We start from the raw sequence: 14,574 nt of genomic DNA on the forward strand, positions 1-14,574 counted from the left end.
CTTTCCTGGTCTTATTCAGCTCAAGTTTATATTTATCCTTGGCAAGCCGGTAGTCGTGTAGTCGTAATTGTCTTTCTCTATCTGAAATTGCTCGTTGGTAAAGTTTACGTTTACGTTTTGAGTCTTGTTTGAGTCGTGTTAATTGTGTAGTCCAGGGAATATTTTGGTGTTTTGTCATTCTTTGTGTGGGTATGCAGGTGTTCTGTGTGTGTGTGATGATATCTGTCAGCATGTGTGCTCTGTAATCAACACTGCCGGTGATGTCTTGCGGTATGTGCTCATGTATTTTTTGTCTGACCCTGTCCCAGTCTGTTTTGTCAAATAATAGTCTTTTTGGTAGTGTTTCTGTGTTGACGTTTGGTGTGCCACTTAAGGTTAGTGTGATGATGTTGTGGTCGCTAGCAGTGATCTGGTCATGTACGGTCCAGTCTCGTACGTGGTTGATGGCGGCATTATTAACGAGGGTGATGTCTATGTTTGATGAATGACCGTTGTGTCCGATGTGAGTCGGGTGATGTCCTTCCTTGTTGAGTACGTGTAGTCTGTTTTCTTGGATGATGTCATTTATTATTCTACCTCTGTCGTCAGTTCTGTCTGAATGCCACAGGGTTGATCTGGCATTTATGTCTGCACAGATGAGAAGTTTTTTGTTGCCAGCGTATTGCGCAACATCTCTGATGAGGTCTGCGTATGGTTTGATGCAATGACAGAATTGGGCGTACAGCGACGCAATGATCCAAGCATCCCCCTTGTGTGTGACTTCAACTGTAACTAGGTGCTCGGAACAGAGTTCTGTAATTTTGACTGGATGTATTTCTTTGTTTAGGATTATGACAGATGCCATGCAGCCTGTCCCCTCCGCAACTGTCACCGCACTTGGAGGAAAGTTGGGGATATGCCCTTGTCTAGTGTAGGGCTCCTGTATGCACAGAATGTCACTTTTTAGTTCACGTAGGACCCGTGGGAGCTCCGAATTTACAAGTATACTCCGCATAGCATTAAGCTGTGCTATTAGCAGTTTGGGTGTTTAACTGTGGCGTAGCACTTGCTGTCAGTTTGACTGTAATCGAAGTATGTTCTCCCATGAGCCCTTACGTGATCCTTGTAAAGCTTGTCCATATCGAATGGTTCCTCCCTGCGGGCGCACACCTGCATGAGCAGGTCTAGTAGGCTGTCTGGATCTGTTGGAATATTCTCCGTTTTGAGAATCAGTCTATCGGTTTGCTCTGATGTACGGAAACAAACAGATTGGCCGTACGGGTGTAGGGTGCGGATGAGCATCCGCTGTGCCGTCTCTAAGATGTCTCTTTTTTCTAGCCTACTTAATTTTACATTTATATCTAGCTTGTCGTAACTAAAACTATCGGTGTCGATGGCGTGTGTTGGCGTCTCTGCAGCCGTGACGTGTCGTGATGGTGTAGTGGCGTTGTTGTGCACCTCTGCGGGGGGCGCTGGATTGACTTCCTCGTTGGTTGTTGTGGGGGTTTCCTTGGGCGTCGGCATTGAGGTTGTTGGTTGGGAGGCTGCGAAGGTGTTGGTATCATCAGGGGAATGCACTTTCGTATCACTAGGTTTTGACGCAGCCTGCGATTGCCGCGATTGGTCGTCACACGCTTTCACTTTCGGGACTCTCTTAGGCTGTTTGGGTTTCCTATGCGGTTTTAGTTTCCTAAAGGCTGCGATGATTCGTTTGTTTTTTGTGTGTGTTTCGTTTGTGCAGTCTTGATGTGTATCAGATGTGTCGGTTGTTTGTGCCTCCATTCTGCATTGATATGACGTGATTTCGTTCCCACTTGACTGCTCGTCTACGCTACCTGTGACAGACATAACAGCTTTTGGTATGTTATGCGCACTATCGCCTCTGTTGCCAGACCCTCCGCAGACTTTTGTTGCGGTTGTTGCTGCGGCTTTTTGTGTGGCATTCGTGATGTCTGCCGGCGCTGTGGCCTGTTCAAGGTCGGTATTACTGTTTCGAATATCATTGTTATGAACACTACAATCTCTGGCGTAAGGGCAATAATAGACGTCGTCTTCTTCCTCTGTCAATGAGTTAGAGAGAGTTATTTTGCGTTTGATTTGATTACAGTCTGAGGTGTCTGATTTGTTCATGTTTTCCGTTTGGACTCCAGTTGTGCTTGCTTGCGTTACGGTTGTGTTTAGCACCGTTGGGTTCAAGGTCTCACCTTGTATGAATTTGATTGGTTTGATGCGTCCTTCGCATTTTGTAGTGTCGTATGTGCGTCGTTGTGCTGGAGTGGATGGGTGATCTTGAGTGGTTAGCAACGCTGTTTTGTGCAGTTGCTTTGGTTGGTCATGTGTGGTGTGGTTTTCTGGTCTGTCGGTATCAGGATTTGGGGTTATCATGTCTATTCTCAGTAGTTCGTCTTCGAGTTCGTCTATCCTGTTCATAAGGGTCGTCTGGAATGTCATCCAGTACATTATTTGTCTTTTGATTAGTTTGGCGGCTTCTGCTGACATTTGTCCTGTGAGTGTTAGGTCGTCTATGTATTCAGTGATTGCATGATGGCTGTCCTCCAGGTTTGTATTGTGTATCAAGCCTGGAATGTGACCATTGTTGGGGTAGTCGTCAGGTAATAGTTTTTGCCTCTTACGCCAGAGTATTGCACGTAGATGGTTTCTGTGCCTGGTGGATGGTGACTTGTATGATCTTATTTTTTCAGGGGTTGATTTATGGAGCATGTTGTTTGACTCAGGGGGGTGTTCAGTTGCCATAGTCAGTACTGTCAATTAGTCTATCAAGCAGCTGTTTGTAGGTCTGGCAGACGCCACCCCTGCTCTTATTGCAAATTCGGTTTCTGTTCCTGCAAGGGATGCAATCGATGGGCTCTGATGCTCGACAGTCCGCGCGTTTGTGGCCCTTTTTGCCACACCTTGAACAGGTCGTACCTGTGTCTGCGCAGGCTTTGGTTGTATGGCCAAGGTCACAACAGTTGTAACACTGGCTCACTGACGTATAGTCTTTGAGAGATAGGGATTGGAAGTCTATGTACACCCTTCCTTTTTTGGTGAGGTACCAATAAATTCTTGGTGTGACTTCCAACACTTGGTGGTTGTATCCCTTTCCTTTGGGCCCTGTGCGGAATCTGATTTTCACGTCTTTGTCGAATTCGTCTTTTGTGAAATCGTCACTGAGATTTTGGTCGTATAAACACTCAAGAAATTCTCTATCCGAGATAGTGTCTGTCACTCGATAGACTATCACCAAAGTTTACCGCTTTCTGGGCCCCTCACACGCGATATTCTCAATATCTTTCGTCTTTTCTATTATTTTCCTACAGTCCTCCTGTGTTGCTGCTTCGACAATCACAGCTGTCTTCGTGTTTCTTATTGACTTAATGTGTAGGTTGTCTCGTCTTGGGTTGATGTTTTTTGTCAACGTTTGTTTTATTGTTTTCGTGTCTTGGTTGTTGGTAGACTTTATGAAGAGAGTGGTTGCCTGCTTGGCTTTTGCCACCTCAATGCGTTTATGTTCTTTGGGTGCGGTGGAGAGTGCCGCGGCGTATGTTAGTGTCTTGGCCTGTTGCTGTGCCTGTTCAGTAACCTTTCCTGTCAGATCCCTAATTTGGTCCCTGAGCTCTTGGTTTATTTCAGCGAGTTTTGTATTGTCTTCCTCGAGTTTGTTGACCTGTTCTGTGAGAGACTCAATTCTAAGGTCCTTAACTGGGTCAGCTGAGTGCTGAAGTTCGCGCAGTAGATCTTTGTTCTGCTCTTGCAGCAGCTCGACCTTTGCTTCTGCTGACGTGAGTTGGAAAGCCAAAGGGAATATTTTATTCCTTATCGTATTCAGTACGCTACTCGATACATGTTTGGCCTTTAATTCCGCCCCATTATCAAATCCTAACATAGCTAATTTTGTTACGATGGCCATCTCTCAATGTGTAGGTGAGTTTAGAAATTTCGTTCAAAGATCTCGCCGCAAAGAAAAAAAGAAGGCTGATTACCGCTCCAAATCGCGAATCGTATCCTGGACACTCCCGCCCTAGCTTCCACACGACAGCACGTCACTGACATCGTGAGAGTCCCTTTGCATAGTGAGTGCTTCTTTCCTACAGTTGGCTTACACTCGCCAGGTAACTCTAATGGCAATCCCCGGAGGGAAGGCGATGTTCTTTTCGAGGAATCCTATTGCGAAAATGTAGAGAGCCGACATTTGAACCTGACTGCAGAAGCATTCTTCTGTCGCCAACATACATTTCGCGTAAGGACAACGAAGATATACTAAAAATGTGCGCTGTATAGATAGACTTTGATTTCCCCTCGCTCTGTTTGTGACTGGAATAGGGAAGGAAATGACTGGCAGTGGTACAGGGTACCCTCCGCTGCGCACCGTACGATGGGTTGTGAATCGTGCACATGTAAATTTAGTCTACCTATTAAGATGTCAGTCCAATTTATAGGCACGCAAAATTCACGGGAGAACGTTGTCTCTTAAATATCGAGAAAAGTAAAGACGGAACTTCTGCAGGAAAGGAGGCCCGGTTGTTTTGTATTATCGCGAAATAGGGGAGATAGTGCCATAGACATGATACATGAACTGGAGTGGCAATCATTAAAACAAAGGCGTTTTTCGTTGCGACGGGATCTTCTCATGAAATTTCAATCACCAGTTTTCTCCTCCGATTGCGAAAACATTCTGTTGGCACCAACCTACATAGGGAGAAATGATCATCACGATAAAATAAATCAGGGCTCGCACAGAAAAATTTAAGTGCTCGTTTTTCCCGCGCGTCGTTCGAGAGTGGAACGGTAGAGAGGTAGCTTGAAGGTAGTTCATCGAACCCTCTGCCAGGCACTTAATTGTGAATAGCAGAGTAATCACGTAGATGTGGACGTAGATGTAGATGTAGATTGTCTCTCAGTAAAAACCTTCATACTGACCTCTAATTTTCTCACTGGCAATCACTTCGCGAGACGTATGTGAGAGGCTGTAATTTGTTCGCCCGCAACACTTAGAGTAACTGCCACAGAGCTCACCTCCCAACTCCCCTTTTCTCAGAGTGTCGCTTACCCTCCATATTCTCACGAATCTTGCAGTCTTTGACGTATAGCATTTGACTCCGCCTGTTTTTGACGATCAAGTGATGTCGCCCGCGAACTCACTGACACCCGCTAATTCTCTCGAAATCCGATCACGTTGCGACAGCACTGTTGTTGTAGTTAGAAGGCTGCCTAGGCGTCTACCCATTACAGGTAGAGAGCTATCACAACGAGAGACAAACAAACAACACACTAATGTTCAGGCAGAAATTCGCCACCATGCGCACCTCGCGTCCGCATACTTTCCACAACTGGTACTGCTAGTGGTTTGTAGTCAGTGGCGCAACAGAGCAGCAGCAGGTGGTCTATTCAGCTGTTTTAGATTCGACAGTTACATGTATCTAGGTTCGGCTCCAAGGCCCACTAACCCTCAGTTCTCTGCAAACCGCTACAGATTGCCGGTGTCTGCAGCACTGCTGTACACAGGAGCCTGTGTCTAAATACGTATTCTGCGAACCACTGCATGGTGTGGAATATGTCGTAGCAGTATTGTCGATATCTTAGTTCCTTTTCCAATCACATACGTAATGATCGAGTAAAAACAAATGTCTGTATGCCTCTGTACAGGGTGTTACAAAAAGGTACGGCCAAACTTTCAGGAAACATTCCTCACACACAAATAAAGAAAGTATGTTATGTGGACATGTGTCCGGAAACGCTTACTTTCCATGTTAGAGCTCATTTTATTACTTCTCTTCAAATCACATTAATCATGGAATGGAAACACACAGCAACAGAACGTACCAGTGTGGCTTCAAACACTTTGTTACAGGTTGGTTGGTTGGTTTGGGGAAGCAGACCAGACAGCGTGGTCATCGGTCTCATCGGATTAGGGAAGGATTGGGAAGGAAGTCGGCCGTGCCCTTTTAGAGGAACCATCCCGGCATTTGCCTGGAGTGATTTAGGGAAATCACGGAAAACGTAAATCAGGATGGCCGGACGCGGGGTTGAACCGTCGTCCTTTGTTACAGGAAATGTTCAAAATGTCCTCCGTTAGCGAGGATACATGCATCCACCCTCCGTCGCATGGAATCCCTGATGCGCTGGTGCAGCCCTGGAGAATGGCGTATTGTATCACAGCCGTCCACAATACGAGCACGAAGAGTCTCTACATTTGGTACCGGGGTTGCGTAGACAATAGCTTTCCAATGCCCTCATAAATGAAAGTCGAGAGGATTGAGGTCAGGAGAGCGTGGAAGCCATGGAATTGGTCCGCCTCTACCAATCCATCGGTCACCGAATCTGTTATTGAGAAGCGTACTAACACTTCGACTGAAATGTGCACGAGCTCCATCGCGCATGAACCACATGTTGTGTCGTACTTGTAAAGACACATGTTGTAGCAGCACAGGTAGAGTATCCCGTATGAAATCATGATAACGTGCTCCATTGAGCGTAGGTGGACGAAACTAAAATGAGCTCTAACATGGAAATTAAGCGTTTCCGGACACATGTCCACATAACATCTTTTCTTTTTTTGTGTGTGAGGAATGTTTGCTGAAAGTTTGGCCGTACCTTTTTGTAACACCCTGTATATACCCTAATGTCCTCTATGATCGCAACACCTGATACAGGTTTTCTAATGGCCAAGAAAGTCTTACTGCTGCACGTTTACTATACGAGGATTTCACAAAGAAAATGTGATACGTCTGCAGTTGGTCGATGTCGAACGGTTGTCTGCAGATATGTCCCTGGACGTGTGCCAGTCTCCTTAATCCTACTGCAGTGATCACTACGCTACATATGCAACGGCATAGTGATACCAGAGTCTTCGTTGACAGCATAGTGTTCCATGAGAAGTACATCACCAGTTTTTCATTTGAGATATACCTTCATAAAACAGTTCTGACAATATCACAGAGCTTCCAACACGCGCACCATCCACTGAATTCTTTACACCGGTACAACAGCCTCGCACCTCCGCGCGCAGTTCACAGCTGCTGCGAGATTCGCGGTTTAATCGAGGCATTGTTCAGTTTTCCTCCACGCACTCCTCAGGAGTCGGCCGATCACGATACCGTATTCCGTCTAGAAGAGGGTATATCCACATGGTAGTAGGCACATGCGTTTTGTAGGAGCAAACACAGTACCTACACGCTTATCCGACTATCGTACATCGAGAGCTAATTAATCAACAAGCACAAGCCAGATCAAATCAGCATCGACGTTTCCTCCAGCAATAGCAGTCATCTTAGTACCTCTTACACATCGATGCGAATTGTAGTGGTACATTCTCCGGTGACATGCTGACAGGAATTGCGGCCAATCGCCTCCTGCACTGTCACTTCTCAGTGGGTGGATTACACCCCATTAAAAATCCGTGCAAATGAATTTGAGCCTGTCATATTCTCGTGCTTTAGCTCACCGACCTGTCAGACTTCAGTGCTTGGGTCGCTTCCCTTAAGATTCTAGCAAATGAATCTGACCTCGACATACGCATTCTTCTTTAGCTCGCACCAGATGCTTACTGGTAGGCGTTTTACTGTAGTTAACGGTTCCGACGACATTGTAAGGTATTTCTAGTGCTATTAATGAGCAATAGAGATAGGTACGTTCAGGTGAAGTACCAGTCGCACCATAGGTCTTTCCGCATGCTTGCAGACCACTCCATCACCTGCGAACATTCTACAGATAGACAAATACGGTAAAAAAAAATTGATTGCATACTTCCATACCCCTTATGCTTCCGGGAGAAACAGATCGTCTATCCCGGAGGTTGTTTTTTTTTTTTTTTTTTCGTTACATGTTCGAATGGAGTATGCCAACCTATACGATTCTAGCACCATCCACATGATGCTTTTACTTCGCGGATTAGTCACGAAACACGAACACATATGGGCTGCAACTATGCAAAGTTCAGTTGTCGAATCGATGTTACTGTTCACCAGTAGGCATCATTTAAGCATAAAGAGGTCTGCCTGTTAATGTCTGGATAGCAGTTGACAATAACCTCCGAGTTATAGTAGAAGTTTAGAATGGATGGCGAGATACGAAGGTGAGGCTCGTTCAAATAGAGTGGGAGAAGCAGTGAGGCAAACTGATACACGAGGGACAGGTGGGAGTTGAGTGCGACGCAGTCTGTCCAGCGTTTCCGTCCCCAGTGGCAGCAGAATTAATGCATCGTCACTCACTGTGCTGGGTGTCGCTACGTTAAGGTCAACAGCTCGACACGCATCGCAGAGCATATTCCTAAAGCACCAAATTGTCACGAGCGTATGTGGTTCGCGGGAAGTACTATGTGCTGCAGTGGAGCGGCAGTACATCTGTGGTATCGTGTTGCTCAAAATAGCGGGAGCATTGAGAAGGAGCTGTGTCGTTTGTGACTCGGTCGCTCAATTATTCTAAGATCAAAGAATGTTCAATTCAAGATGGTATACCTACTCAAACAGATTATGGATGCACTAAACGTAGAAATCAAAGCTTACAAAAACTATTATTTGCGAAATACCGCCGCATATTCTCCAAATGTATGTCAATGTTATTTAAGTACAGCGATGTTATGCGTGGCATTCCCTCCCAACATTAACAAATGTTTCATTAAAACTACAGTCTTCCATATCATATACATGCATATTGTGTACTGAATCGGGGACGTAGAAACGACGGAGAGGCTTCGTCCCCCCCCCCCCCCTAGCCCTCAGTGGTTCACAATCGCACAACAGGCCACAGCAGTCCACCCACCCCACTGTCGCCCCCCCGCCGAACCCAGGGTTATTGTGCGATTCGGAACCCAGTGGACCCCCCCCCCCCCCCTGGGACTGTCTCATACCACACGAGTGTAACCCCAAATGTTTGCGTGTTAGAGTAATTATGGTGTACGCGTGTGTGTGGAGACAGTGTTCGCACAGCAATCGCCGACATAGTGTAACTGAGGCGGAATAAGAGGAACCAGCCAGCATTCACCGAGGCAGCTGCAAAACCGCCTTAAGGACCACCCACAGGCTGGCCGGCAAACCGGAACTCGACACTAATCCGCCGGGCGGATCCATGCCGGGGACCGGGCATGCCTTCCCGCTCGGGAAGCACAGCTAGCCGGACGGGTTTCACATGCATATAGATTCCATTCTAATTTCGAATTGTAATTTGCCTTCCGAGAAAAAAATACCCACTAATCCTACTGTGCATTGGAATCAGATGCGTGCAACATACGTCCCAGACAACTGTCAGGGCTATTTACACTACTGGCCATTGAAATTGCTACACCACGAAGATGACGTGCTACAGGCGAAAACTCTAACCGACAGGAAGAAGATGCTGTGATATGCAAATGATTAGCTTTTCAGAGCACTCACACAAGGGTGGCGCCGGTGGCGACACCTACAACGTGCTGACATGAGGAAAGTTTCCAACCGATTTCTCATACACAAACAACATTTGACCGGCTTTGCCTGGTGAAACGTTGTTGTGATGCCTCGTGTAAGGAGGAGAGATGCGTACCATCACGTTTCCGACTTTGATAAAGGTCGTATTGTAGCCTATCGAGATTGCGGTTTAAGGTATCGCGACATTGCTGCTCGCGTTGGTCGAGATCCAATGACTGTTAGCAGAATGTGCAATCGGTGGGTTCAGAAGGGTAATACGGAACGCCGTGCTGGGTCCCAACGGGCTCGTATGACTAGCAGTCGAGATGACACGCATCTTATCCGCATGGCTGTAACGGATCGTGCAGCCACGTCTCGATCCATGAGTCAACAGATGGGGACGTTTGCAAGACAACAACCATATGGATGAACAGTTGCAGCAGCATGGACTACCATCTCGTAGACCATAGCTTCGGTTACCCTTGACGCTGCATCACAGACAGGAGCACCTGCGATGGTGTACTCGGCGACGAACCTGGAAGCACGAATGGCAAAACATTTTTTAGGATGAATCCAGGTTCTGTTTACAGCATCATGACGGTCGCATCCGTGTTTGGCGACATTGCTGTAAACACACATTGGAAGCGTGTATTCGTCATCGCCATACTGGCGTATCACCCGGCGTGATGGTATGGGGTACCATTGGTTAGACGTCTCTGTCACCTCTTGTTCGCATTGACGGCACTTTGAACAGTTGACGTTAAATTTCAGATGTGTTACGACCTGTGGCTCTACCCTTCATTCGGTCCCTGCGAATGTCTACATTTCAGCAGGATAATGCACGACCGCGTGTTGCAGGTCCTGTAGGGGCCCATTCTGGATACAGAAAATGTTCGACTGCTGCCCTGGTCAGCAGATTCTCCAGATCTCTCACCAATTGAAAACATCTGGCCAACGGTGGCCGAGCAACTGGCTCGTCACATTACGCCAGTCACTACTCTTGATGAACTGTGGTATCGTGTTGAAGCTGCATGGGCAGCTGTACCTGTACACGCCATCCAATGAGTCAATGCCCAGGCGTATCAAGGCCGTTATTACGGCCAGAGTTGGTTGTTCTGGGTACTGATTTCTCAGGATCTATGCACCCAAATTGCGTGAAAATGTAATCACATGTCAGTTCTAGTATAATATATTTGTCCAATGAATACCCGTTTATCATCTGCATTTCTTCTTCGTGTAGCAATTTCAATGGCCAGTAATGTAAGTACAGTGATCCTGTGTAGGGTGCTCTCTTCCATAATTAACAAACGTTCCACTAAAACCACAGTCTTCCACACAGTAAACATCACATACTGATTTTTGAAACGTACTTCTGCGTCACTAGCATTTGGACAGGATCAAACTCGGACCCTTCACTTCCATAGTTATAAATCAGAGCTTGAAAACCAGGTTCTTTTTAGCGGAAGAAGAGATAAGTGTTTATGTAATCGCACATATCAGTTCTCATTATCCGAATATGTAAGCTAGTAGTCATCTGTAGAAGGCTATGGCAATAAAACAGGCTAAAGTTTCATTTCATCCTCCATGTCTTCTGCTTTAATGGATTTTTTTTATACCCGCGCCTCATTCATACCAATTTCTACTAATATACACCATACTCATGACTATGGAATATGATGCAATGTCTCTAGCGCGCGCAGACTCCCCTGTATTAAATTAATGGCATGTGATATCATCCTTCATTCCAACATAGAGTGCATACATTATAAGAAACCAGGCACCTCCAACCGCCAATTCCGATTACGTCCGCTGTGTAATGCTTTGTACTATTGTACTCGCACCATGACACGTGGCCGTAGGCAGCATCCAGGTTTTCTTTTTCAGCCTGAAATACTGTCCAATACAGAATCTAGCCGGTAGTAGCTTATAGAGGTGCAAGTACATGTCGATAAGAACTTATTACTGCATCGTATGGAACTCTGTAGCACAGATCTTAACAACAGTTGTCTGCTGGAGGGCGACGTGATGTATTTTAACCCAATGAAAGACTGCATACATTGACAGAACGTTGTATTGTATGTCAGTTGCATGCTTCGACACTAAAAGATCATGATACTTCAACACAGGTGAGGAGGTGTTAAGATCACGCTGTAACCGTAGCCGTCTTATTAAGAGCAGGCCTAAGCGTGATTGACGTCGGGAAAGACAAGAAAAGAACCCATTTTAACAATTATACTTTATTCATCACAATTTGTATATAAAATACGTCATAAAATAATAGTATCTGTCACAACATCATTTCCTTCGTCAAAAATGCTCTCACTGTAGCTAAAAGAGGCAACGAGTGAAGGTTAGGTCCACATTTAACACAGGCAGCAATATGTCTGCAGGGAAAGAATAGCACACCTATTTCTTTCTGGAAGCAGACTTTACACAGTTGAGCATTGTCAAGAACTCTCAGAGTCACACGGTGTTCTCATACCGCTTTCAGAAGGATTGATGGAGTTATAATACTAGCTGCAACCTTTGCAGTAATATTTGCATCTCTCTTGTGAGAAATAATATCCACAAATCCCAATATTTTACCGTCTCCCACAATGGAAACAAACGTTTTATCTCCGTCACCGCTTCACTTAGTTTGTCAGAACGTTGCTTAATACGAGGGTTGGGACTTAAATAGCGGTAACTATTTATTCACAACCGATACGAAAGAGTTTCATGTTTCCACCTGTTACTATCTTTGAAAGTAGTCACCAGCGTTGTGTAGAACCCGTTGCCAGCGATGTGGAAGGCGTAGTTTACCATTAGCAGAGCCTGTTCTGTTGATGGTGCGAATGGAGCGGTCTAAAGTTGTGGTAATTCTAGTGTACGACTGTGATGGTGTTATCCTAACGCATTACGTTCCTCCACGGCAGACCGTCAATGCACAGTATTACTGTTCGTTTTTGGAGCATCGCCAGCGACCGGCTTTGCGAAAGAACCGGCGACACTTTCTGCGCAACCCACCCATCATTTCGCACGACAATGCGCGGGTGTATACAGCGCAAGCTGTGGCTGCTCTGTTCGGTCGATGGGACTGGGAAGTAGTGTACCGTCCACCATACTCCCCGGACTTAAGTCCTTGTGAGTTTGATTTGATTCCGAAGATGAAGGAACCAGTTCGCTTCAGAATTGTTCCAGAGATTTGACAGGCAGTAGACCGCGCCATTCGCACCATCAACAGAACAGGCTCTGCTAACGGTGTACCAAGCCTTCCATATCGCTGGCAACGGATTCTGCACAACGCTGGTGACTACTTTGAAGGACAGTAACAGGTGCAAACATGCAACTCTTTTGTATCGGTTGTGAATAAATAGTTGTCGCCATTTAAGATCCAACCCTCGTAGCTAAAGATCAGCCCTTGAAGGATGTCAGCCTCGCATCGTATGTTCTATCCTCAGGGTGAGCTAACCTAATCTCGTTCCTCATCCTTCCCTAATCCGATGGGGCCGCTGACCTCGCTGTTTGGTCGTCCCCCTCAAAACAACCAACCAACCAGTCCTGCAGATCAAACATTGAACTGCATAACGATGCTGATTCTGGATATGAATGTGGGAGTATCTCCATTCTGCACAGGTTACAAGAATCGTACTAAACAAACAGTTCGACCCACCAATATACCTCCTCAACACTCACTATGTTACAGAGCGACCTGCTTTCAAACCTCTCTTTATACACTCCTGGAAATGGAAAAAAGAACACATTGACATCGGTGTGTCAGACCCACCATACTTGCTCCAGCCACTGCGAGAGGGCTGTACAAGCAATGATCACACGCACGGCACAGTGGACACACCAGGAACCGCGGTGTTGGCCGTCGAATGGCGCTAGCTGCGCAGCATTCGTGCACCGCCGCCGTCAGTGTCAGCCAGTTTGCATACGGAGCTCCATCGCAGTCTTTAACACTGGTAGCATGCCGCGACAGCGTGGACGTGAACCGTATGTGCAGTTGACGGACTTTGAGCGAGGGCGTATAGTGGGCATGCGGGAGGCCGGGTGGACGTACCGCCGAATTGCTCAACACGTGGGGCGTGAGGTCTCCACAGTACATCGATGTTGTCGCCAGTGGTCGGCGGAAGGTGCACGTGCCCGTCGACCTGGGACCGGACCGCAGCGACGCACGGATGCACGCCAAGACCGTAGGATCCAACGCAGTGCCATAGGGGACCGCACCGCCACTTCCCAGCAAATTAGGGACACTGTTGCTCCTGGGGTATCGGCGAGGACCATTCGCAACCGTCTCCATGAAGCTGGGCTACGGTCCCGCACACCGTTAGGCCGTCTTCCGCTCACGCCCCAACATCGTGCAGCCCGCCTCCAGTGGTGTCGCGACAGGCGTGAATGGAGGGACGAATGGAGACGTGTCGTCTTCAGCGATGAGAGTCGCTTCTGCCTTGGTGCCAATGATGGTCGTATGCGTGTTTGGCGCCGTGCAGGTGAGCGCCACAATCAGGACTGCATACGACCGAGGCACACAGGGCCAACACCCGGCATCATGGTGTGGGGAGCGATCTCCTACACTGGCCGTACACCACTGGTGATCGTCGAGGGGACACTGAATAGTGCACGGTACATCCAAACCGTCATCGAACCCATCGTTCTACCATTCCTAGACCGGCAAGGGAACTTGCTGTTCCAACAGGACAATGCACGTCCGCATGTATCCCGTGCCACCCAACGTGCTCTAGAAGGTGTAAGTCAACTACCCTGGCCAGCAAGATCTCCGGATCTGTCCCCCATTGAGCATGTTTGGGACTGGATGAAGCGTCGTCTCACGCGGTCTGCACGTCCAGCACGAACGCTGGTCCAACTGAGGCGCCAGGTGGAAATGGCATGGCAAGCCGTTCCACAGGACTACATCCAGCATCTCTACGATCGTCTCCATGGGAGAATAGCAGCCTGCATTGCTGCGAAAGGTGGATATACACTGTACTAGTGCCGACATTGTGCATGCTCTGTTGCCTGTGTCTATGTGCCTGTGGTTCTGTCAGTGTGATCATGTGATGTATCTGACCCCAGGAATGTGTCAATAAAGTTTCCCCTTCCTGGGACAATGAATTCACGGTGTTCTTATTTCAATTTCCAGGAGTGTATACAGCCTACTCTAAAGATGCAACATACTGACAGTTCTTCTCACATGATCATGAGCAAGTGTTCCAAATTTGCTTGTAAATGT

This window comes from Schistocerca nitens, chromosome 10 (assembly GCF_023898315.1).
Source record: "Schistocerca nitens isolate TAMUIC-IGC-003100 chromosome 10, iqSchNite1.1, whole genome shotgun sequence".
Lineage (NCBI taxonomy): Eukaryota > Metazoa > Arthropoda > Insecta > Orthoptera > Acrididae > Schistocerca > Schistocerca nitens.